We start from the raw sequence: 25880 nt of genomic DNA on the forward strand, positions 1-25880 counted from the left end.
AGAGATGCGGAGGGATTTCTATATTCAGAGGATTGTGAATTTGTGGAATTTATTAACACATGCAGCTGTGGAGGCCAGGTTGTTGGGTGTATTTAAGGAAGAGCTTAATAGGTTCTTTATTGGACATGGCATCAAAGGTCACCGGGATAAGGCCAGGGATTGGGGCTGAGGAGGGGAAAAAATGGATCAGCCATGATTGAATGGCGGAGCAGAATCGATGGGCCAGATGGTTAATTCTGCTCCTACGTGTTGTGGTCTTATGGTCTAAAGTAGTTTCTTTGATGCTGGCACATTATTAATAACCGCCAGTTCAATACCATGGTAAAGGGTAGAAATGAGGAGCCTTTTGGTACAAAATCTATGAAACTTTAGAGGGAGAAAAACAAATATGGAGGAAAGTCAATTGAAAGGCAATTGAAGAGCAGGAAAAAAGTCAGATAACAATGACCTTGATGGGAAGTTGTAAGCAGCTCATTGGGAATAAGGTGGGAGGAGCATAGCGGACAAAATGAATGGATAAAGAAAAGACAATAAAAAATCAAAAGTTGTTGTTATAAACAGTCAAAGTTTTCAGAAGTTAGTTTGAAGTGGACAATGTCAAAAATTCAACCTTGGGAAAGCAATTTATTACCTGTGTCTGTACTGTTTTGATTTGGTGTCAAATCATTTTGATAAAGAGCCAAATAGATTGGAAAATATTTATATTGAGTTAGAGCAGCTGAACTAAGGTTATAGTGAGGGTAAGTGAATTAAATTTACTGCCCAGTGGTAGGAGCATAATAACAATGCTATAAAGACAATTTGAGTACCCTTCTGATAAGAGTTTGAGGCCGGAGCAGGAGAATAAACTTAAAACACAGTTTTCTATGTAAAATACCACTTAGCATCAGCATAGTTTACCACGACAATTTTGAAATTATCAAAGGTGTTACCCAATATCACATGAGGAGAATTTCAATGGGTAAGAAAAAGGTACAAGAAGGAAACCTGCATGGGACTTAGGAATCAAAGCAATAACTAGCTGTCTTTAAGTTAATTAGATGCACAAGTTGCCTCCCTACTCCAAAGTCAGACAGGTGCATGCCAAAGACTACAATAAACTAAGTTACAATGTATTCTTTTTATGAGTACAAGAAGTCACTTAGAAAAAGTAAGATCACAACAGTCCCAGTCCCATTAAGAAACTCAACCCATTTCCAAACATAACCCTTTCATTGTGATAATTATTACAGAAATTTATCCTTACTCCTACAGCTATACCACAACAAGACAATGGAGAGCAATATGCAGTGGGGCTTTCTAATCCTAGCTACTGTAATTGCCATTTACTTTCTTTACAATACAAATAACTATTTTACAATAAGGCTTTGACAAAAGGGTTAATTTATTTATAATTTTAACTACAGTATTCAAGGAGCATAAAAAATTGAATCAAACAAGTTTAGAAGAATCAAAACCTACATTGCCGTGCTTTGAATTAGATCATGTTGCACAATAAATTGTATGATGTGTTTTGAATCAAATCATGCTGTGCAAAATGCTATTCTATCAATTACATTTCTGAGCATTAAACAAATGCCGAACTGCATTGCACTAAATTACAGTTTATTGATTTGTTACATCATGCCAAGTTAATTTGCACTGAATTTTAAGAGATTATGTTGTGGTGAACTTTATATTCCGATTTATTAGATTACTCCGCAATGGCACAAAGTGCTTTCACTCAACAGTTTAAAATGATGCTAAATTGTTCTGCTATTCATGACATTCTCTACTATAATTATGCAAAAAACAATAATTCTGTCGCACTGTGTAATGCATTAAACTATATTAGTCCCAGCGTGCGACTGCCCTATATAACAATGCAATGTTTTGCGCTTCGTTGTATATGTATGTGCTGAACAACGTTTATATTGCACATAGAGAACGTGTTGTATTCTCTCGGTTTGTATTATGTAGTGTGGCACTAAACCAGATTGTGTTTTGGTTACTCTCGGATCATTCCAGAACATTTTGAGAAACATTACTGCACTCCGCGTTAATTAAATGGGTTGATTACCCATCACAACGAGACCGCTTGGCTGTGTTTGACAGACAAGATGTTGTCCCCTCCCCCACACGTGCCGCCAATGACAGCCATCAGCCGCACTGCGCATGAGCAGAGCCAAACGCCCGCCCGCCCGGCCGGGCCGGGCCGCGCCGCTCTCGTGAAATCTTCCCTGAGCAGCCTCGCCGTCGCGCGCGCAGGGGAGGGCTGGGAAGAGTTGGAGTGAGGAGTGCGATGGGGTAGGGTCGGGCAAACAGGAGGAGTGGCGGCCGAAGGGGAGGGGGTGGCGGCATGGAGCAGTAGCGCGGGCTAGTTAACGGGAAGTTTGCGGGTGGCGGCGCCATGACTTGATTTAGGAAGTCTGAACTTGAATATTCAATGGGTGGATGACCTACCAGCAGCCGGCGGGCAGGCCACGCTCAACTGCCAACTTTAGCCACTTTTACCGACCCTCCTGTCCACCACCGCAACCTGAGAAAGGCGCGGGTTGAAAAAAAAACTTCTAAATTCAGTTGAATTCATGGTAAAATCAGCTGCGCGTACCTTGAAGCCCTGCAAAAATCAGAAGAATATCAATTCAGCAGAATTCTGCTCTCCGAGCCAGACAATAAAATCAACCACGTCCAATCACACCTGCTCTCATGATCATGACGTACATGGCAACATCAGCCAATGGCGACCCGCCCTGCGCTGAACCCTCCAAATGACTCGAGCGCCGAGTGCGCATGTGCGGTCGGAAATAATCCTTCTCGCCCCGGGCGTGCTTGCTCCGTGGTGCTGGGGCCCGAGCAGGCTCCAGTGTCTGAAACAGAAGTATTACACCAGATTCCATTAATTGAGGCTTCAGCGTGTGCATAAATCATGAAGAAACGATTAAAGAGATTTGTGGCGTGACTCAAGTTCATTGCTTACAAACTTTTTTTATGTCATAGCCCTTTATGTTTTTCCCCCAGATTGACACCATCAATGCTTTTATATATAATATAACCTATTGATCCTAAAACAATACTGTTAAACATATCAATTGAAATCAAGATTGAGTGTGTTTGTTTCTAGATCAATTTGTCAACCACTGTCTGAAGAAGTTTTTGGAGTTCGAGTGCTGTAGTCACCGGACTTAAGAAGAGTTCGAGGGTATCTCTGAACACATGGAGATATTTAAACAGTCATATTAGTTTAAAGGGTGTTTTATCTTTAGTAAAAGTTAATTTCTCATTTGTAACACCTTAAGTATAGTTACAATTGAAAACAAATTGATGCATATAGAGCAGTACGTTCAGAAGAAATTTCAAAGGGAAGACTGAGGAAAGAACAAAATTGCAAGTTTTACAAAGTATCTCACTTTACTAGAAATTAGTAATTGTAGGGCATTTGGTTCTTGAAGCCTGGGCATAGTTAATCCAATATGTTGACACCATATTCATACTCTCACCCCATGCACCCTGATCTTTTTTGTGTGGTTAGAAATGTATCCATCTCCTTAAATAAATTCATTTGCTTGGCCAAGAATTCTGTGGGTTCAACATCCTTGAGTGAAATTATTTTTCCTTGTCCAAATTCTGACTTTCCAGCCAGGAGAAACAACACCCAGTCTTGCAATGGACCACACGCCTTCTTAATAGCTTGCTGTACTTGTGTTTGCTTTCAGTGACTGATTTACAAGTTATCTGGGTTCTTTTGTACATCAACAAAATCAACAGAAGTTTGGGAAACTATCACCTTTAAAATATATGGACTTCACATTATCCATATTATACTGTATCTGTTCACTCACTCAGCTTGTCCAAATTGTTTTGAAGCTCTCTTCACAACTGCATCAAGTTCTATAGTCAGCAAACTGAGAAATAGGAATTTTTGATTTGCTCATCAAAATTATTGTATATTGTGAACAGCACTGATCTGTGATACCCAATAGTTACCACTTGCCATACAAAAATAAAGACCCACTTACCTTTACACATTGTTTCTTGTCTATCAGCCAGACCAGATATTTGCTTATGTGTAAAACTAAAACCTCACTCGACCACTGCAAATCTGAATCTTGGTCTCAATGAAGGGTCTTGGCCCAAAATGTTGACTGTTAATTCCCCTCCATAGATGGTGCTTGACCTGTTGAGTTCCTCCAGTATTTCATGTGTGTTGCTTACAATTTCCTGCATCTGCAGAATCTTTTGTGAATAATGACAGAATTTTTAACATAAAAACAGAATGCTGTCTAACATACAGAGTAACCCAGCATTTTCTTTTTTTCTAATTTTTAATTCCCAGTTTTTTCAGTTTCTTTTAATACCTGACTGAAACACAGTACACACAGTTGGCTTTCATTAATCCAGCCTGGTAACCATCTGTTTCGAGGAAGCAGATTTGCGGAATCGGTAAGTGGGACAGAAGACACATTGCGAGTAAGCATGTTAACTATTTAACACTATGTCAAACGAGAACTTATCTAAGCCCCATAAGTTACAGAATCTACATCACCAAACATTTAGTAATACTACTTCTAATTCAACAGGTACTTTGTTAAGCCCCCAAGCTACACAAGTACAACACCGAACATTCAACAAACAGGTACTTAATGAAGTGTGCACATGGGCCCTCTTATCTGCAGCACTTTTTCCCAATGGTTTTTCAAGTCTGATTGTGATCGGTTTGATGGGAGCCCTTTGCTAAAAAGAGAGAGAGTGTCCCACACACATTTTTATTATACCCCCGGGGGTGGCTAAAATCAGAAGCCGGTGCCATGGCAGGATAGCCAGCCAATGGTAGAAAGTTGCCACATCCTTTGATAGGAGCAGTCAGTGACCGAGAAGGTGAAAGCGAATTTCGACCGGCAGATAAGTTAACCCTTCATGTTACACCATCACCTTAAATGCATTAGTACAGTTATTTACAAGAAGCAAACCTAGCCCAATTCAAATCAAGCCCAAATACTTCATAAAATTGTTACAGAATGGAAGGAGACCATTGAGTCTGTTGAATCTGTATCAACTCTGGAAAAACACAAATCTTGGCCCACTCGCCAGCCTTTTACTTTGTCCTGCAGTTCTTTTTCCTTTCAGATATTTTTCTAGCTCTCTTTACAACGTTTCAGTTGAAGTTTCCTTCATTGCCTGGCAGTGCATTTACAGACCTTAGCCATTTACAACTTTTAGCTTGTGTCCAGTTTTCTCCTTTTGCCAATTACCAGAGTGCACAGTGTGACCCACTACACCCAAACCAAAGTTCTTGCCCATTTACACCAATCCCATTTGTCCGCATATCGTGTGAGTGCCAATTTAAGGTGTTTGTCGAAATGCCTCTTAAAGTTGTATCTGATTCCATCATTTCCTCTGACAACATGTTACAGACATTACCCACGCTCCTCCTACGTAATAAAAAAGGTACCACTCTGTATGAAGTAGACAGCTGCACCAGAATTCATGATTGGGTGCCAGTGCTATTAATGTGCCTTTAGTACTAAAAAAAATTAGTTGAAATGCTTCAAGAGACAGGAACAATATGATGGGTGCATCAGAAGCTGTGGGAATCCATTCAGCCCTTCCAAGCTTGTTCATTTGTCCATAACACAGCCACTTGGCTACTTCTGCTGCACTCTGGAGTCATCTTACAAAAGTCTATTGCCCTCAGGCTTTAAAGCATCTATACTCTTTTTGGAGAGAGAATTATGGACATCTCTACTCCATTTGATCTCTCATCCTGAATCTATTCATTGCTGGTTTAGTCAGTAATTTGTTATTTGTTCATTTGAGTCACCTCCCAAGCTTTTAATACATCTTGTTTGTCATTAGAAGTTGTTTCTTTCTATTTACTCTGTGTATACCTACGTAATTTTAATTACCTTCATCTCATACTCTTAAAGGCTTCTTTGTTCCAAAAAGAATGACCAAAGTTTCTCCACACTAGGCATGTAACTAAAAATCCTCTCCCTGGAATCATTTTGGTGAATTTTTTTATATCCTCTTTAAACCTTTACACCTTCTCAAAAAGTGTATTGCTCAGAAATGGGTGCTCCAGTTGTGGTTGAACCAGTGTTTTACAAAGATTCATCATCGCTTCTTTCCTTGTATATGCAATGTAACTCTTTCTGAAGTCTAGGATCATATATATATTTATTTAAAAGTATATAGATACTTTTTAATTGTTGCCTCTACCTGCCCTGAAAGTTTTGATAAATTGCGGACACACAACTCTAGTTCTGTGGTATTTTAGTCATTTTAGAATGGTACCCTCGGCTTTATATTGTCTCTTTTCACTCTTCACACTAAAACTTCACATCACTTAATTCATCTGCCATCTGTCAGTCAATTCTACCTAACTTTGTATTGAAGTTTACTTGAAACCTATTATATACTTCTTCACAGTCTCTACTACCCCCTCCCAATTTTGTGTCACCTTCAGATTTGGAAACTGTCCTGAACACTCAAGTTCAGGTCATTAAAATATTATTTTCAGCATCGAAATGGGCCTTTCCACCCACAATGTCTGAGCTGGCAATCAAGTACCAACTTTTACTTAACCTGTAGCCTTCTGTGTGATAGCTTTTCAATGCTCAACTAAGTGCTACTTTAAATGTTGTGAGAATACCCATCTTCTCTCCCCCTCCCCCTAGTAATGCATTCCAAATTTCAGCCATCGTTCTTTCTTAAACTCCCTCAGGTCCCATACCACCAGGTTCAAGAACTTATTACTGTCCAATCTTCAGGCTCCTGAATCAGTGTGGAAACTTCACTCATTTCAACACTGAACTGATTCCACAACCTATGGAGTCAATTTCAAAGACAACTATAACTCAGGTTCTTATAATATTTATCGATTTTTTTTATTATTGTACTTTTTTTGCTTTTGCACAGATCTTTCACACTTCAGTTGTTTGTCAGTCTGTGTAGTGTTTCATTGATTCTATTGAATTTCTCTGCTCTACTGTGAATGCCTGCAAGAAAATAAATCTCACGTATTTTGTTGATGAATTATTTTGAACTTTGAACCAAGATCTCTCTATCTCTCAGGAATTCATTAATCCTCACAAAATACACCACCTCTCATATTTTTCAGAATTAAGTTCCATCTGCCATTGCTCTGCCCATTTAATAAAAGTTATCCAAACACAAGGGGCTACAGATGCTGTAATCTCAAAAGAAAATCAAAGCACTGGAGGAACTCAGAAAGTCGGGCAACATGGACGAGGATGATCAATATTTGGGGTCGACACCCAGAATCAGAACTGAGAGGCAAGGTGCAAGATCGGTTATATAAAGAGATTGGGATGGGGTAGAGATGATGGTGGTGAGACAGGGGCTGACAGGTGGTACATGGAACTAGGTGAGGAGGGAGATGATTGGGCAAATAAAGCTAGTTGGGGAAGGGTTGAAGTTAAGAGACAGTGGCTGATGGGTGATAGGTAGAGACAGATAAGGGAAGAGAAATAAAGGGAGCAGGTGAAGTCAGGTCGGGAGTGGAGTGTGGAGTTAGGGACAGGAACATGATGTCGATAACTGGAAGCTGCAAATGCTGAAATCTGATAAGTAATGAAGGTGATCTGGAACCAGACTAGGGCAGAATGATGGGCAGGTGCAACCAGTTGGAAAAGAATAGGAGACCTATAAGTTAAGTGTTTAAGTGATAGGCAGATGGCACCGTAGTGGAGGGGAAGGAAACTGAGTGGCAGAGGGAGAATGGGGCTGGGAGAATCTAGGTGAATCAAAAGGAGCAAGAAAAGAGCAGAAGGCCTTCAGGTTATTTGAAATTGTAAAACTCTATGTTTATACAGTAGGGTTGTAGATGACCAGATGCTGTTCAAAGATGTATATCCAACTCCTTTGATTTCATCTACAGCATTTAATGGTCTTGATGTGGATTTTTCTACATCTGCAAGACCAAATGTAGACCAAGCGACTGTTTGTGGATCATCTGTGCTCTGTTCACAATAGACAATTTGAGTTCCCATTTGCATGCCATTTCAACTTTACTCCCCATTCCTGCACTGACCTGTCTATTCTCAGCTTTCTCCACAACAAGATTGAGGCCAGATGCAAAGCAGAAGAACGACAGCTCAGCATAATCAACTGAATTACATAATTGCTTTGTACTATTGAGGATCTTCACTAACAAGATGTACTGAAAAAGCTTCTCTCCAGGCATGGTTTATTCTGGAGCACTTTGCAGTATACTACAGCAGAGATGTTATTGAACCCTCTTGCCTTTGTTATATATTCAACCATATTTTTTTCTTTCCAATATTTTTATTAGTTTCTACATAGAAGAATACAAAGTACAAGAAAGTATATATAAAAGGTCAAAAAAGATTTTAAAAACTACCAATTACATTATATCTATCCATAATAACAATCTAATTAACCTGTATTCATGTAAGTTAATCAATAGTTATATTGAAATATACTGGTTTATTACAAAAAAAAATCTAACCCCTACCAAGACTGAAGCTGTTTATTAAGGAGAAAAAAAGGTAAAATACCTTCTTATATACTAAAAAATAACAATAGCCAACATCTGAATTTAAACAATGACTTGAAGGTTTTGAAAATAATTCAGAAAAGGTCCTCACAATGTTTGAAAGTCTTGACGAGATTCAGAAATTGAACAATGAATCTTCTCTAAATCTAAGCATGACATAATGTCGCATAGCCATTGAGCATGAGTAGGAGGAAAAACATCTTTCCATTTAAGCAAAAGTGCCCTCCTAGCTATAAGAGAGCTAAAGGCCAACATATGTAAATCAGATGTCTTCAGCTTGATTTCCTGTCCTGAGGGCCATCAGAAGATTAGGCTTAAAATTAACTTTGAAAAGTAAAGAAAAAGTTTGAAAAATTTCCTTCCAATATTTTTCAAGACTCGGACAAGTCCAAAACATGTGAATTAATGAAGCTCCTCCATTATTACATCTGTCACAGTAGGGAGATATATCAGAATAAAAATGAGATAGCTTATCCTTAGTCATATGAGCTCTATGTACCACCTTAAATTGTATGAGAGAATGGTGAGCACATAACAATGAAGTATTAACCAGTTTAAAATTTTCATTCCAAGTTTCCTCAGATATTGATGTATGTAAATCTTTTTCCCAGAGATTCTTAATTTTATCTAAAGGAACATTCCTCCTCTCCAGTAACATGCCATAAATATTAGATATTGAACCATTATGAAAAGGTGTCAAATTGAAAATTATTTCTGGTAAATTCTAATCTGAGTTTATAGGAAAAGTGCATAATTGAGATCTTAGAAAGTCTCTGATTTGTAATTATCTGAAAAAGTGAGTTTTGGGTAGGCTATATTTAGCTGACAATTGCTCAAATGAAAAAAGATTCCTCCAACAAACAGATCCCAAAAACATTTAATACCCAACCTGTTCCATTCTTTAAAAACAAAATCAGTCATGGAGGGTTTAAAAAAAAGTAAGCATAAGTGGGACTTGAAAGGGAAAATCTCAATAAACCAAAGTGTTTTCTAAATTGTATCCAGATCCTCAGAGTATGTTTAACTACTAAATTATCAGCCATATTTTTTTCACATGGGGTGAATCAAATTTGCTGTCAACTAGATTCTATGACAGTGAAAGCCTCAATAAAGAGCATACGTGTCCAAATCAGGCTAAAGTTTGTTGCAGATGCTTCAGCTGTTTACACACAATTGGTCTCCACTGTCGGAATGGGTTTGGAAACTTCTCTTTGTGTTAGTTGCTTAATTGTCCATGATCCCTTCATGTTGACCAAAGTCTATGGCTGTGCTTTGATCTAAATTGCTGGTTGTGAAATTCTGCTGTTTTTATTCTCAGTACACTTGTGGACCTTGCTGTAATTTGGCCACCTTAGCACTTCATTTCTTTGCACACATGGTGCTATCCTTCTACATTCCTAGCTGAAACAGAAATGATCGGCTGGCCTGATGGTATCAGTAGAGTAAGGGACATGTTGTCAGGCAGTGAGGTTACCAGTTGTGGTATAGCATTTCTGTCAAAAATAGTTCAAACTATTGGATCTGTTCTGGAACAGTCCCATTTAGCATGATGGTACCAAGAAATTATAGATCTTTTTACTGCTAAATTATATAATTAACTGAATTTATATTTCTAAGTTGAAATTTAAACTCAAGTATCCAGATCATTTTTTTAGGATTATTAGATACTTAGTCCAATAATTAAACCACATACAGTGGTTCCTACTCTCCCATATTTAAAAAACACTATATCTTTTTCTCCAGTTTATTGAACCGTAATAATGACTTCTCTCCCAACTACGTTTTGCATTATGTATGTGTGTTGTATGTACTGTTTGTGCACCCTCATCCGGAGGAATGTTATTTTGTTTGGTGGTATACATTTGTACAGTTGAATGACAATAAACTGAACTTGTACTTGAACTTGGAGTGTCAGTGAGTTGACCTGCTGAATATTTCCAGCATTTTCATTTTGCATCTCAGACAGTTCCAGGATCAATCACTTGAATGTCATACTATAAGGTATAGAGCATTGCTCAAGAATTTTAAGCCTTGGATCAAACCTTGGACCTACCAGTCACATACTTCCAATTAGTATGAATTACAGGTGTCAGCTTGGCATACGCATACCAATTTTGCCATTGAACCAGATGCTAAAACTTGTGTCCTGCCCCATGACTTGAGAAAATAATCACAACTACTATTTCAAAGTAACACTGAGATACTTTTTTTAGATTATGAGAACACTCAGTCCTCTTTTATTGTCATTTAGAAATGCATACATGCATTACGAAATGATACAATATTTCTCCGATGTGATATCACAGAAAACAAGACAGACCAAAGACTAAGACTGACAAAACCACATAATTATAACATATAGTTACAGCAGTGCAAAGCAATACCATAATTTGATGAGGAACAGTACATAGGCACAGTAAAAAAAAGTCTTAAAGTCCCCGAGTCCTCGATAGCGGCGGCAAAAGGGAGAAACTCCCTGCCATAAACCTCCAGGCACCGTCAACTTGCCGATACCTTGGAAGCAGCCGACCCCAGCTGACCCCGAGTCCATCGGTCGGAAAACTCTGAGCAGCCTCTCCGATACAGCCTCCCGAGTGCCATCCTCTGCCGATTGCCTTCGACCTCTCCCCGGCCGCTGAAACACGCAAAGCCGAGGATCTTGAGGCCTACAGCTCTAGAGATTCCGGTTCCAACACAGTAGCAGCGGTAGCAAAGCAGACATTTCAGAAGTTTTCCAGATGTTCTGTTACGCACTCGCGTCCGTCTCCAGCAAATCAGAATTGTGCACTATTTTCGGGTCAGTAATTCATGAGAATTAGGAAACGTTAGAAAGGTGACACATTTTAGATAGATATTGAAACAGGGAAAAGATGATTTAAAAAAGCATGTTATTGTGTCGAAGATAGAAGTGATTAAGTTACAAATGGGATAATGGTTCCAAGCAAGGAGTTCCCTCCAGTATTCGCTCAATGGAAGAACGTGCTGGAATAGACCAGGACTACAATCATGCCACTCGGATTTGGGCAATATAAATATATTTTTTTTCTTTTACTTTGTAACTGTATACCTTTCTAAAATTGTAACATATGTGCTAAGTGCTGTTGGGAATGTGTGTTGCACCTTGGCTTTGGAGGAGCGCTGTTTCATTTGGCTGAATGATAATTCAACTTGAATTTGAAAGAGGAATGTTACTAGCACAGGAACAATAATGCTTTTTATCTCTTTGCTTGCCACTTTTTTTCAGGAAAACAGCATTTAGCTCACACTACATATAATTTGTAGCTGGCTGGTGATGTAGTGCTTCAGCACCAGACTTCGAGGCCAGTGGTCCTTGGTTCGAGTCTGGCCACCTTCTTGCATGCCATCCATGCTGGATTGAGCATCGAGCTAACAACTTGGCCTCTTAAAAAATAGGCAAATGCTAAGGAAATGGCAAAAAGAGGCTGCCTGATGCGCCAGAAGGTGTGAAAAGAAGCAACATGTAATTTATATACTGCACTAAATAAAACTTGCATTTATATCTGCAAAATAAATCATAAAGCATTTTTGAAATTGGAAACATAGAAAACCTACAGCACAGTACACCTTAGAACTACCTAGGCTTACCCATAGCCCTCTATTTTTCTAAGTTCCGTGTACCTGTCCAAGAGTCTCTGAAAAGACCCTATTGTTTCCTCCTCCGCCACTGTCATCAGCAGCCCATTCTGTAAACAACAATATGAATAGATGAACAAGAGAAAATCTGCAGATGCTGGAAGTCCAAGCAACATATGCAAAATGCTGGAGGAACCAGGCAGCAACTGTGGAAAAGAGTGCAGTCGATGTTTTGAGCTGAGACCCTCTGGCAGAAGTGGAGAAAAAAAGATGAGTAGATTTAAAAGGTGGAGGAGAGAGAAACACAGGGTGATGGGTGAAACTGGGAGGGGGAGTGATGCAATAAAGAGCTGGAAAGTTGATTGGTGAAAGGTCTGGAGAAAGGGTAGTCTGAAAGGAGAGGTCAGAAGGCCATAGAAGAAAGGAAAGGGGGGGGGGGGGGAGGAGCACCAGAAGGAGGCGATGGGCAGGCAAGGAAATAAGGTGAGAGAGGGAATAAGGGATGGAAAATGGAGAAGGTGGGTGAGGGAGCATTACCAGAAGTTCAAGAAATCAATGTTCATGCCATCAGTTTGGAGGCTACCCAGACAGAATATAAGGTGGTGTTCCTCCAAACTGAATGTGGCCTCATCACGACATATTGGAATGGGAATGGGAAGTGGAATTAAAATGGATGGCCACTGGGAGGTCCTGCTACTTCTGGTGGGCGGAGCATAGGCGCTTGGTGAAACAGTCTCCCAATCTAGGTTGGGTCTCACCAATATACAGGAGGCCACACCAAGAGCAGTGACCCCAACAGACTCACAGGTGAAGCGTCACCTCACCTGGAAGGATTGTTTGGGGCTCTGAATGGTAATGAGGGAGGAGGTGCAGGGGCAGGTGTAGCACTTGTTCTGCTTGCAAGGAAAAGTGCCAGGAGGGAGATCAGTGGGGAGGGACGAGTGGACAAGGGAGTCGCGTGGGGAGCAATATGAAAAGATCTGTTTTGAAAATACTGCAAAGAAATGTTGGCTTGTATACCAGAAAGAAGAACAGTTTGATCAGATGCTCTTCATCGACTACAGCTTGGCATTCAATACCATCATCCCCTCAAACCTAATAAATAAACTTCCAGATCTTGGCCTCAATACATCCTTGTGCAATTGGATTCTTGATTCCTCCCTTGCAGACCCCGGTCAGTTTGGATTGCCAACAACTTCTTCTCCATGATCTCCATCAGTACAGGTACACCACAAAGCTGTGTGCTTAACTCCCTGCTCTACCTGCTTTACACTTATGACTGTGTAGCTAAGCACAGTTCCAATGCCATATTCAGGTTTGCTGACAGCTGATTAGTGGCTTCAGGAGAAGGAAACTGAAGGTCTCATCAGTTCTCGTCAGAGGATCTGAGATGAACAGGGTCAGCAAAATTTATATTCCTCGGTGTTAATATTTCAGAGGACCTGTCCTGGACCCAGCACAGAAGTGTAATTACAAAGAAAGCACAGCAGCACCTCTACTTCCTTAATAGTTTGTGAAGATTTGACATGACATCTAAAACTTCGACCAACTTTCATAGATATGTGGTGGAGAGTATATTGACTGGCTGTTTCAGAATCAGAATCAGGTTTATTATCACCGGCTTGTGTTGTGAAATTTGTTAACTTAGCAGCAACAGTTCAATGTAATAAATAATATAGAAGAATAAAAGTAAAAATAAATAAGTAAATCAATTACAGTATATGTATACAATATTGAAAAGATTAAACATTGTGCAAAAACAGAAATAATATATATTTAAAAAGTGAGGTAATTTTCATGGGTTCAATGTCCATTTAGGAATTGGATGGCAGAGAGGAAGAAGCTGTTCCTGAATTGCTGTGTGTGTGCCTTCAGGCTTCTGTACCTCCTACCTGATGGTAACAATGAGAAGAGGGAATGCCCTGGGTGCTGGTGGCCCTTAATAATAGATGCTGCCTTTCTGAGACACTGTTCTTTCGAAGTGTCTGGGTACTTTGTAGGCTAGTACCCAAGGTGGATACTGGCTAGATTTATGACCCTCTGCAGCTTCTTTTGGTCCTGTGCAGTAGCCCCCTCTATACCTGACAGTGATATAGCCTGTCAGAATGTTCTCCACAGTACATCTATAGAAGTTTGTGACTGTATTTGTTGACATGCCAAATCTCTTCAAACTCTTAATGAACTATAGTCGTTGTCTTGCCTTCTTTATAGCTGCATCAATATGTTGGGACAAAGTTAGTTCCTCAGAGATCTTGACACCTAGGAATTCACTCTCTCTACTTCTGATCTCTCTATGAGGATTGGTATGTGTTCCTTCATCTTACCTTTCCTGAAGTCCACAATCAGCTCTTTCATCTTACTGACATTGAGTGCAAGGTTGTTGCTGTGACACCACTCCACTAGTGAGCATACCTCACTCCTGTACGCCCTCTCTTCTCCATCTGATATACCTCACTCCTGTACACCCTCTCGTCACCATTTGATATACCTCGCTCCTGTACGTCCTCTCGTCACCATCTGATATACCTCACTCCTGTACACCCTCTCATCACCATCTGATATACCTCACTCCTGTACGCCCTCTCTTCTCCATCTGATATACCTCACTCCTGTACACCCTCTCGTCACCATCTGATATACCTCACTCCCGTACACCCTCTCGTCACCAGCTAATATACCTCATTCCTGTACGTCGTCTCTTCTCCATCTGAGATTCTACCAACAATGCTTGTGTCATCAGCAAAGTTACAGATGATATTTGAGTTATTCTTAGCCACACAGTTGTGGGTATAGAGAGAGTAGAGCAGTGGGCTAAGCGCACACCCCTGAGGTGCACCTGTGTTGATCATCGGCGATCATCAATCTGCACAGATTGTCATATTCTGGTTAAGAAGTCGAGGATCCAATTGCAGAGGGAGGTACAGAAGCCCAGGTTCTATAACTTATCAATGAGAATTGTGGGAATGATGGTGTTAAATGTTGAGCTATAGTCAATGAACAGCATCCTGACATAGGTGTTTGTATTGTTCAGGTGGTCTAAAACCGTGTGGAGAACCATTGAGATTGCATCTGCCGTTGACCTTTTGTGGTAATAGGCAAACTGCAGTGGGTCCAGGTCCTTGCTAAGGCAGGAGTTTGGTCTAGTCATGACCAAATTCTCAAAGCATTTCATCAATTTAGATGTGAGTGGCTACTGGGCGATAGTCATTAAGGCAGCTCATATTATTATTCTTAGGCACTGGTATAATTGTGGCCTTTTGAAACAAGTGGGAATTTCCGCCTGTAGCAGTGAGACATTGAAAATGTCCTTGAGCACTCCCACCAGTTGGTTGGCACAAGTTTTCAGAGCCTTACCAGGTTTTCCATCAGGGCCTTGTGCCTTGTGAGGATTCATCCTCTTTAAAGACAGCCGAACATTGGCCACCAAGACAGAGATCACAGGGGTCTTCACAGCTGTAGTTATATTCTTCCTTTCAAAGTGGGCATAGAATGCATTGAGTTCATCTGGTAGTGAATCATCACTGTCATTCATGCTATTGGGTTTTGCTTTGCAGGAAGTAATGTCTTGCAGACCCTGCCAGAGTTGCCATACATCCGATGTTGCCTCCAACCTTGTCACAGCTTGGTATAGGAACACCAATGCCCTTGAATGGAAAATCCTGCAAAAAGTAGTGGATATGGCCCAGTCCCTCATGGGTAAATTTCTCCCCACCATTGAGCACATCTACATGAATCGCTATTAAAGGAAAGCAGCATCCATCATCAGGGACCCCCAACACCCAGGATATGCTGTCTTCTTGCTGCTGCCATCAGGAAGAATATAAAAGAGCCTCAGGACTCACCCCACCAGGTTCGGGAGCAGTTACTATCCCTCAACCATCAGAATTTTGAACCAAAGGAGATAACTTCATTCAATTTCATTTGCCTCGTTATTGAAATGTTTCCACAACTAACGGACTCACTTTCAACGACTCCTCATCTCATATTCTAGATATTTATTTGTTATTTATTTATTGTTATTATTTCTTTCTTTTTGTATATGCATAGTTTGTTGTCTTTTGCACACTGATTGAATGCTTGGGTTGGTGTTATATCTTTCATTGATTCTGTTATGGTTATTAATCTTTGGATTTATTGAGTATGACTGCAAGAAAATGAACATTAGCTTTGTGTATGGTGATATATACTGTATGTGTAGATTTTTGCAAATAAAACAATGTGAGGCATTTTATGTTTAAGAAAAAATGTAACAACTCATTCATTTTACCTCAGAACTTCATGGAATGCATCACTGTGTAAGACCAGCCTCTTAAAGTAAACCTCAACTCAGTGTCAGTTGTGAATTGTGTACATTGCCCTCCACAGGCCCCTTCAGAATTCAATAAAACTGGCCTTGTGAGCCTGTTCAGAGCTCAGGCTGGTTAGGATCCTACGTTCCACGAGTGGAGAAACAGCAGGTGCCTCTGGCTCATCAACAGGTGTGTTAACATGCTTCTGGTCATGTCATGATGCTAGGGACATGGTAGTGGAACCCTCCAATTCTTGGCCTAGTGAAGTTGATCGACCGAAATACATTTGGGTTTGCTCCACTTATCTATGATGAAAGTCTTTTCTCTCTGTTCTAGAACGGGCCATCATAAAGGGACCAAGGGGGATGTTGGTGTGCATCATGGTGGACAAAAACAAACGAGGCAGAATGTAGGTCAACAGGAACACAAGAGTGCTGTATGCCATGATGGGAGGTAGGAATAGGTGCAAAGGAATTAAGATGAAGAGTCCTTCAAAGTGAGCCCGTTGGTTGCAGCAACATTTCAATGATGGACAAGTGAACTTGAGTGAAGTAATCTCCTTTGGTTCATAAGCCTGATGGTTGATGGGTAATATCTGTTCCTGAACCTAGTGGTGAGAGCCCTGAGGCTCTTGTACCTTCTTCCTGATGGTTGCAACTAGAAGAGAGCATATCCTGGGTGGTGGGGTTCCCTGATGACAGATGCTGCTTTCCTGCAACAACATTTCATATAGATGTGCTCAACAATAAAGTAAAGTAATGGGGAGGACTTTACCAGTGATGGACTGGGCTATTTCCGCTACTTTTTGTAGGATATTTGGTTCAAAGGCATTGACATTTCCATACCAGGCTGTGATGCAGCCAGTCAATACACTCTCCACTACACATATAGAAAAAATTGTCAAAGTTCTAGGTGTCATGCTGAATCATCAGAAACTCCGAAGGAAGTAGAGGCACTGCTATGCTTCTTCCATAATTGCACTTAAGAGCTGGGCCCAGGACAGGTCCTCCGAAATAATAACACCAAGAAGCTTAAAGTTGCTGACTCACTCCACTTTTGATCTTCTGATGAGGGCTGGCTCATGGACCTTTGGCATCCTTCTCTTGAAGTCAATAATCAGCTCCTTGGTGTTGCTGACACCTCTCAGTCAGACTTTCAATCTCCCTGCCATTTGCTGATTCAGCATCATTGTTGACTCAGCCATTAACAGTGGTGTCACTGGTATTCTTGAAACAGCGTTGGAGTTGTGCTTAGGCACAAGGTCATAAGTGTAAAGCAAGTAAGGCAGCGCTGTGGTGCACCTGTGCAGATGACATCATCGAAGACATGTTGTTGCCAATCCAAAGTGACTGGGGTCTACAGGTGTGGAAATTGAGGATCCAATTGCACAAGAAGGTATTTATGCCAAGGTCTTGAAGCTTGTTGATTAGTTTTGAGGGGATAATGGTATTGAATGCTGAGCTGTAATCAATAAAGAGCATCCTGGTGTATGCATCTGGATTGAGTGAAAAACCAGTGAGATGACATCTGTTGTGGATCTGTTGCTCTGGTAGGCAAATTGGAGTGGAGCCAAGTAGCTTCTCAGGCAGGAGTTGATATGTTCCATCACCGTGAATGTAAGTGCTACTGGACAATAGTCATCGAGGTAGGTCACCATGTTCTTCTTAGGCCCTGGTATAATTAGGCACCAGCAGAACACACTGCACTGACACTGAATCAGAAGCTTGCCAATTTCCTCCTTGCATATCGCAATACAGCACACTCCACAACCAACAACTGACCTGCTAAGCTGTTACTGGGTCGTCCCTTGTGCTCACGCTTGGATCTCCTCAAACCCAATCTCAGAAGGAGTATGCAGGGCCAACAGCTGAGACAATTTGAGTGCTCCTCAAACAAGGAGGTTCAATGTTTCACTCCTGGACACAGAGTCCTGGTGAGGGGCTATAGAGGTGATTAAAAGTAGTGTTACGTTGAATCAAGTTCGCGGATCTGGCAAGTGACTGAAAACACTGACTGCGAATAAGTATATTAATCATTTATTTACAAACAGTAAAAATTCAACCAAACATTCATGTTCCCCAAGATACAGAAACTACAAAGCTGAATATTCAGCAAACATACTTAGTTAAAAGTACACACAGAGCATACCTTCCCAATGGTCATGTGCACCACTTTACCACTTGCCCCAGGATATTTGAAACTGGACACCAGGCAGCTAACCAATGGGAAAAGCAGCTGCAGTTTCTAAACTAACCAATAATGACGGAAGCAACTTTCAACAATCAGAATAAGCAGTGACCACCTCCTCCCCCCCCCCACACACACACGCGCACACACACACACACACACACACACACACACACACACACACACACACACATACACACGACAAGTGGGTATCTGGAAGGATTAAGGACAGAACTGAATCACTCTCCTCAGAGGTGGAGATTAATTCTGATGTCACCTGGAGTTGACACATCAATCAGTTGAAGAGAGCAAAGTCAATTGTTAGAGAAGAAAGGTATCCAGAGCTGACAGAACCACTTCCTGCAGTCCCAGAGTCAACTCCTACAACCATCACAGAGGGGGCTCCAGAACCTTAGATTGCTTCACAGGTCTCAGAACCTGAGATTGTTTCACAGCCTCAAGTCTCACCTGTCAAGCAAAGTGACTCCCCCTTCCCCCCTTGTCAGGAAAGACATTATCCCACAAGAGTAAGAAATCCTCCACAGTGATTAAACCTTTCACCTGAAAGAGACATTTTAAAATTTGCTATGCTATGGATATCTATATACTAGTTGTATTATACTATGTATATATGTATATAAGTTGAGATGCATTCTATATTGAGTTGGAGTTTATAGCTAAACAGTGTTCTGTATTTAATATTTCAGTAATGTTTGAGTAATATTGCAAATATATTGTCTGATTAAGCACTCTTGTTTACATAATTAATTGCAGGTTATATGTAAAAGTACGTGAACGCCATACATTACTATGGTCACTATGCCACCACGTCATAAGTGCGCACCTCACTAAAGTAAAAATGAAACTAGAGTACACATATTATATGTGTGTTTTTCTTTCAGTTAGTTTTATGTTTTGGAGTTACAAAACATAACACTATGGACTCACCTTCAATAACTCTACAACACATTTATTATTTATTTATCTATTCTTTCCAGTTTGTATTCTCTTGTACATTTTTTGTTTGTCAGTCTTTGTGTGTTGTTTTTCATTCAGTAAGTTTCAATAGGTAATGTCAGAGAAATGTATACAATACACATCCTGAATTTTTTTTCTTTGCAAACATCCACGAAAACAGAGGAGTGCCCCAAATAATGAATGACAATTAAATGTTAGAACTCCAAAGCCCCCCCCACCCCACAACCAGCAAAAAAGCATCGTCGCCCCCTCCACCGAGTACTCAAGCATGCAGGAACGCATTAATAAAGACACAGATTTGCAGTACCCCAAAGACTACTCGTTATTTTGACATACCACAGGCACGCTCTCTCCCTAATAAGGGAAAAAGAGGTGTCCCCATTTCACAGTGAGAGGGGAGACATAACAAAACAACTCACTGATTTATGGTATTAAAAGTCTGTTGCATTGCTTTTTCTGAGCTCTGTGCTCAAAGAACTCAGGTCTCTGGGCACACAGCTGGCAGCCAGCTCACTGTTTATGATCTTCCGTGTACTCCCACGATGCATCAGGCAGCAGCACTGGCCACGAAAATCTGGCACCTTGAAGGGACTAGTCTTCCGCGATGTGTCCTTGGCATATTGAAAAGCGGCCGGTTATAAGGCCCCGAGAGTGGGTCCCATTTCCACAAAGAACCGAAGTCAGCATGCAATTCCAGGTCAGGGCCTTCAAAAGAACCTTGAAAGGGGAAAAAAGAGACATCAAAGGTAGTATTAGAGCTGTTTCCAAAGATGCAAGCGAAGGAGTTGCCGCTAGGTGCCATCGTCCTAAGCTCCATTCTATTGTATTACTTTCTCTTACTGTGACCGGCCTGAAAAAATGAATCTCAAGGTAGTATTTGGTGACATATACACACTTTTATAATAAATTTATGTTGAACTTTAAAATTTGATTTTAAGGAATGATATAGAGAGGAAGGATCTTGATTTGGTAAATCAAATTGCATCAGCTGGGTTGGAACAAAGAAATAACAAGGAATAGAAAATGTTGGTAGAACTTGATATAGACTACAAAGCACTTTGGGCAATATAGTGCAAAGCATAAATCAGGAAATTAGAGGTGCATGTATCAAAAATAATAGAACAATCTCAAGGAGCTACAGTCTACACATAGACTTGAAGATCAATTGAACAGTAATAATAGCTATGAGTGATGTTTCCTTGCTAGATTAAGATATCAAACTAATCAAATATTAACCAAACTGGCTATTTTAGATTTAGTACTGTGTAACAAGAAAATACACATTTATGATCTGGTACTGAGGAGGCTTTTGATGAGTGAGAGAATTTTATTTAAAGATTGAAAGTGATTTACTTAAATGTGAAGTCAGTGTGTTAATGCTGAATAAACAATTTGAAGGCATGACTTGGCTGTAGCAGGTTGTAAAACTGTAAAGCAGAATGTTGGCTGTGTTGTAAAGAATTATTGCATACTGTATCAGTAATATATAGATCCCCTGATGTAAGAAAATGACAACAAACATAGTTCAGTCATGTTCATAAAGAAAAGTCATTGAGGGTATCAGATCAAAAGAAAAGACCAATCGTATTGTCAAAAAAAAAGAATATGTGAGAAATGTGATTCAAGATGTTGATAAAAATAGAAAAGGCTGAATGCAAGCACTGGCCAGCTCAAAATATATAAACAGAGGTTAAGAACTTCTACGCAGGTACAAATAGGATAAAAATTACCTAAAGTTAGTGCGCATCTCTTTCAGACTAAGAAATTATTTTAGGGAATTAAGAAAATGGCAAAGAAATTAATTAACTATTTTTTGTCTGTCTTAACAGAAGATACAGAAAACATCCAAAAATGCAGGAGGTTTACAGGTCTGAAGTAAATAAAGAAGTCAAAGAAATTAGTATGAGTAAAATTAATATCACTGAATGTGCTAAATCCCCATGACCTAGTGAACATCATCCTAAGTTTTGAAGAAGGTGTCTATAGAGAGAATGCATGCCTCACAATTCGATAGGTTGTAGATGATTCCCACAGACTGGAAGATAGCAAATTCAACTTATTTAAGAAGGAGAGAAATAGTGAACATTATCAAAAACAGAAAATGCTGGAAATACTCAGTAGGTAGCATCTTTGGAGGCAGTAAAAGAGTTACCATCTTGGGTTACTTATAACTTCATCAGAGATCTCATCCAGGCCAGTTGTCCTAATGTTGGTAGTTGAGCAAATACTGAAATCTTTTCTTCTTGTGAGATAGTCCCTTAGGATTGAGAATGACATGCTTCCACATCAATTACATGGGCTCTGAGATGACTTCTGATGCTAATGTTGGATCTATGGATTCTTCCATAGACAGGGAAGAAGGCACCTGATAACACAAATCATTATGTAGTTTGTGAAGTGGTATGCCTTCACTATCAATCCTGATCTTCAGTGTGCACCCAGAGTATGGTCTTGAATTCTCAGTGTAATTCTGAATACTTCTTCTCCTCTTTGAAAAATTATGGACTAAGAATTTCCAGCGGTCAATGGAGACATCCATTTCTCCAAGAGGGTTTTAAGAAAATCCTTTAAGTTTTTCCTGTGCCCATCTGGTAATGTTTTCTGCCATATGACAAAGGAATAGATTGTCTGTTTCAAGAGGCTGGGACCAATGTGGGCTGCTCAATGAAGCAGACTAACTAGGGCCTCAAGACGAGATCCTGGCCTGAGAGAAAACTTGGAGTCATTGAACTTTGCATAACGGGAGCGAGATCTGGGATAGTTGGAACATTCTGCACACCGTATATCGCTAGGAGTTATTGGATTGTGCACAACCAGAGCAAAATTTGAAAAAAAGGCAAGCGGGGTCAGTCAGAACATTCTGCTCACCACAGATTACAGGGCAATTAAACACTTGGCAAGAGCCCATAAGAAGTATTAGGTTTAAGCAAAGCGACCATTACGGGGGTGTCCAATGTGTGAGTGGGCCAGCGCTAGAGTGGAGAATTTGAAATTTTGGCTCAGAGAAGCTTCGGTGAGCAGAGCTGGTGGCTGTAGGTAGATTTCAGGTAACTTTCTTTCTTTCTTATTGCACAGTTAGAGCAGTGGGAATGCCAGACAGGATAGCAGAATGCACCTCTTGTAAGAAGGCATGGTGACCTCCAGTGTCCCCTGACCACCACACCTGCAAGAAATGCATTCATCTGCAGCTTTGTATGGACCACGTTAGGGAATTGGATTTGAAGCTAGATGAACTCTGGATAATTTAGGAGGCTGAAGAGTTGATAGGCAATGCAAGAAAGTAATTACACTTAGGGTGCAGGACATAGGTAACTGAGTGACCATCAGGAGTTGGAAGGGTTTAGACAGTCAGTGCAGAGCACAACTGTGGCCATTCCACTCAATAACAGGTATACCACTTTGGATGCAGTTGGAGGGGATCTCCTAGCAGAGGAGAGCAACAGCATTTGGGTCTCTGGCACTGGATCTGTGGCTCAGAAGGGAATTGGGGAGAAGAGGTGAGTTGTAGTGATAGGAGATTCATTGGTTAGGGGAATAGACAGGAGGTTTTGCAGATGAGAACAAGATTTCCAGATGGGATGTTGCTTCCTAAGTGTCATGGACAGGAACATCTTGTATTAAATCTGTAGCATTTGTAAGTGGGAGGATGAGCAGTCAGAAGTTGTGGCCCATGTTGGTACCAATAACATAGGTAGGAAGGGCGACGAGGTCCTGTAAAATGAGTTCAAAGAGTTAGGTGCTAAGATAAACAGCAGGAGTGCTAGGGTTGTGATCTCCGGATTGCTACCCATGCCAGAAGGTAGTGAGGCCAGGAATAGTAAGATAATGCAGTTAACACATGGCTAGGAAGATGCTGCAGGAGGGGGAGCTTCAGATTTTTAGATCATTAAGCTCTTTTCCAGGGAAGGTAGGACCTACATAGATATGACTGTATGGACCTGAACTGAAGGGGGACTAATATCCCTGTGGGAAGGTTTGCTCATGCTGCATGGGGTGGGGGGGGGGGAGGAGGAGGTTTTAAACTAGAGTTGTAGGAGGATGGGAACCTGAGTGCCAGGGCAGATACTGGAGTGGTTGTGGGAAAAGACGTTAAGCCTACATACAAAGACAGAAGTTGAAAAGTTGAGCATGGTGGGAATAATGCTCTGAGTTATACATGAGCTTATTCCGTCAGTAATGATTTTGTAGCCATTACTAAGACTTGGTTTGCAAGAGGGGCAGGATTGGCAGTTCAGTATTCTGGGTTTGCGTTGTTTTAGACGTGATAGAGCAGGTGGGATTAAGGAAGGAGGGGTAGCATTACTAGTCAGGGAATATGTCACAGCAATGCTCTTTTAGGACAGACTGGAGAGCTCGTCAACTGAAGCCATATGGGTGGAAATGAGGAATAAGAGAGGGATGGCCTCATTGATTAGATTATATTGTAGAATGCTCAATAGCCCATGGGATTTAGAGAAGCAAATTTGTAGAAAGATCACAGACAGTTGCAGAAAACATACGGCAATGATAGTAGTTGATTTCATCTTTCCACATATTGATTGGGACCCCGATACTGGAAAAGGGCTGGTTTGGATAGAGCTTGTCAAATGTGTTCAGGAAAGTTTCCTTAATCAATATTTAGAATTCCCAACTACAGAGGTAGGGCAGATGACAGAAGTGTCTGTATGAGAACACTTTAGATCTAATGATCATAATGCCATTGATTTCAAGATAATTATGGAGATCGATCGGTTCTGTTCTCAGTTAAGATTCTAAATTGGAGAAAGGCCAATTTAGGTGGTATCTGAAAAGATCTGGCAGGTGTGGATTGGGGCAAAGGTGTGCCAGAAAACATGGTTAGGGAACCTTGATTTTTGAGAGATATTGAGGACCTGGTTAAGAAAAAGAAGGAGGCGCATAGAAGGTGCAGGCAGCAAGGAACAAATGAGGTGCTTGAGGAGCATAAGAAATGGAAGAGAGCACATGAGGAAAATCAGGAAGGCTGAAAGAGTCACGAGGTTGTTCTGGCAGGGTAAAGCAGAATCCAACGAACATCTACAGATATACCAAAAGCAAAAGTATAGTAAGGGACAAATTTGTCGTCTGAAAGCTCAGAGTGGACATCTATGCAAAGCCAAAAGAGATGGGGGAGATCTTAAATTGATTTCTTGAATTAGATCTGTTTTTACTCAGGAGATGAACACAGAGTCTAGAGAACTGAGGCAAAACAACTTGGTCATAGACCATATGCAGGTTAGAGAAGAAGAGGTGCTTGCTGTCTTGAGGCAAACTAGAGTGGATAAATCCCCAGGGCCTGACAAGGTGTTCCTTTGGGTCTTGTTGGATGTTGATGCAGAAATTGCAGGGTCTCTAGCAGACATATATAAAACTTAGCCATGGGTGAGGTGCCAGAGGATTGTAGGATAGCTAATATTGTTTTGTTGTTCAAGAAAGGTGCTAAGAATAAGTGAGGAAATTATAGGCCAGTGAGCCTGATGTCAGTAGTAAGTAAATTATTGGAAAATATTCTCAGAGACTAGATATATAAATATTTGGATAGACAGGGCCTAGAGATAATGAATATGGCTTTGTGCATGGCAGGTCATGTCTAACCAATTTTACAGAGTTTTTCGAGGAGGTTATCAGAAAAGTTGATATAGGAAAAGCAGTAATGTTGTTTACATAGACTTTAGCAAGGCCTTTGACAATGTCCCACATGGCAGGTTTGTCAAGAATGTTCAGACGCTTGGCAATCAGGATGAGAAAGTACATTGGATTATACATTGGCTTCACGAAGCCAGAGAGTGGTAGTAGATTGTTGCCTCTCTGATGAGAGACTTGTGTAATGGTGTTAAGGAGGGATTGGTGTTGGGTCTATATTGCTCCGTCTATATCAACAACCTGGATGGTAATGCGGTAAATTGGATTTGTAAATTTGCAGATGACACCAAGATCGGGGTGTAGTGGACAGTGAGGAAGACAATCCAGCTCACGGTGGGATCTAGACCAGCCGTAAAATGAACAAAATTATATATGAATTTTATTGCAGGCAAATGTGGGGCGTTACACTTTGGGAGGGCAAACCAGGGTAGGACTTACATGATGAACGGTTGGGCACTCAGGTGTGTGATAGAACAGATGGATCTGGGAATACTGATCCACAATTCCTTGAAAGTGGCATCACAGGTAGATAGGGTCATAAAGAAAGCTTTTGGCACATTGATCTTCATAAATTAAAGTAGTGAGTACAGGAGGTAGGATGTTATGTTGAAGTTATATAAGATGTTGGTGAGGCCTAATTTGGAGTACTGTGTGCAGTTCTGGTCACCCACCAA

General features: G+C 40.6%; 1 protein-coding gene across 3 annotated transcripts in view; it reads right to left on the bottom strand.

The window, feature by feature from the left end:
- hdx (highly divergent homeobox) overlaps window positions 1-2685 on the bottom strand; it is a 153332-nt gene extending 150647 nt beyond the window's left edge. For 2 of the 3 annotated variants that reach the window (XM_072271231.1, XM_072271229.1), the window contains exon 1: window positions 2591-2685. The gene's annotated coding sequence lies outside the window, so the exon portion shown is untranslated. Of the gene's footprint in view, window positions 1-2442 lie in introns of all 3 variants that reach the window. The other variant, XM_072271233.1, reaches the window with a different exon arrangement.
- Between the last annotated feature and the right edge of the window lie 23195 nt (window positions 2686-25880).

Source organism: Mobula birostris, chromosome 10 (assembly GCF_030028105.1).
Source record: "Mobula birostris isolate sMobBir1 chromosome 10, sMobBir1.hap1, whole genome shotgun sequence".
NCBI lineage: Eukaryota > Metazoa > Chordata > Chondrichthyes > Myliobatiformes > Myliobatidae > Mobula > Mobula birostris.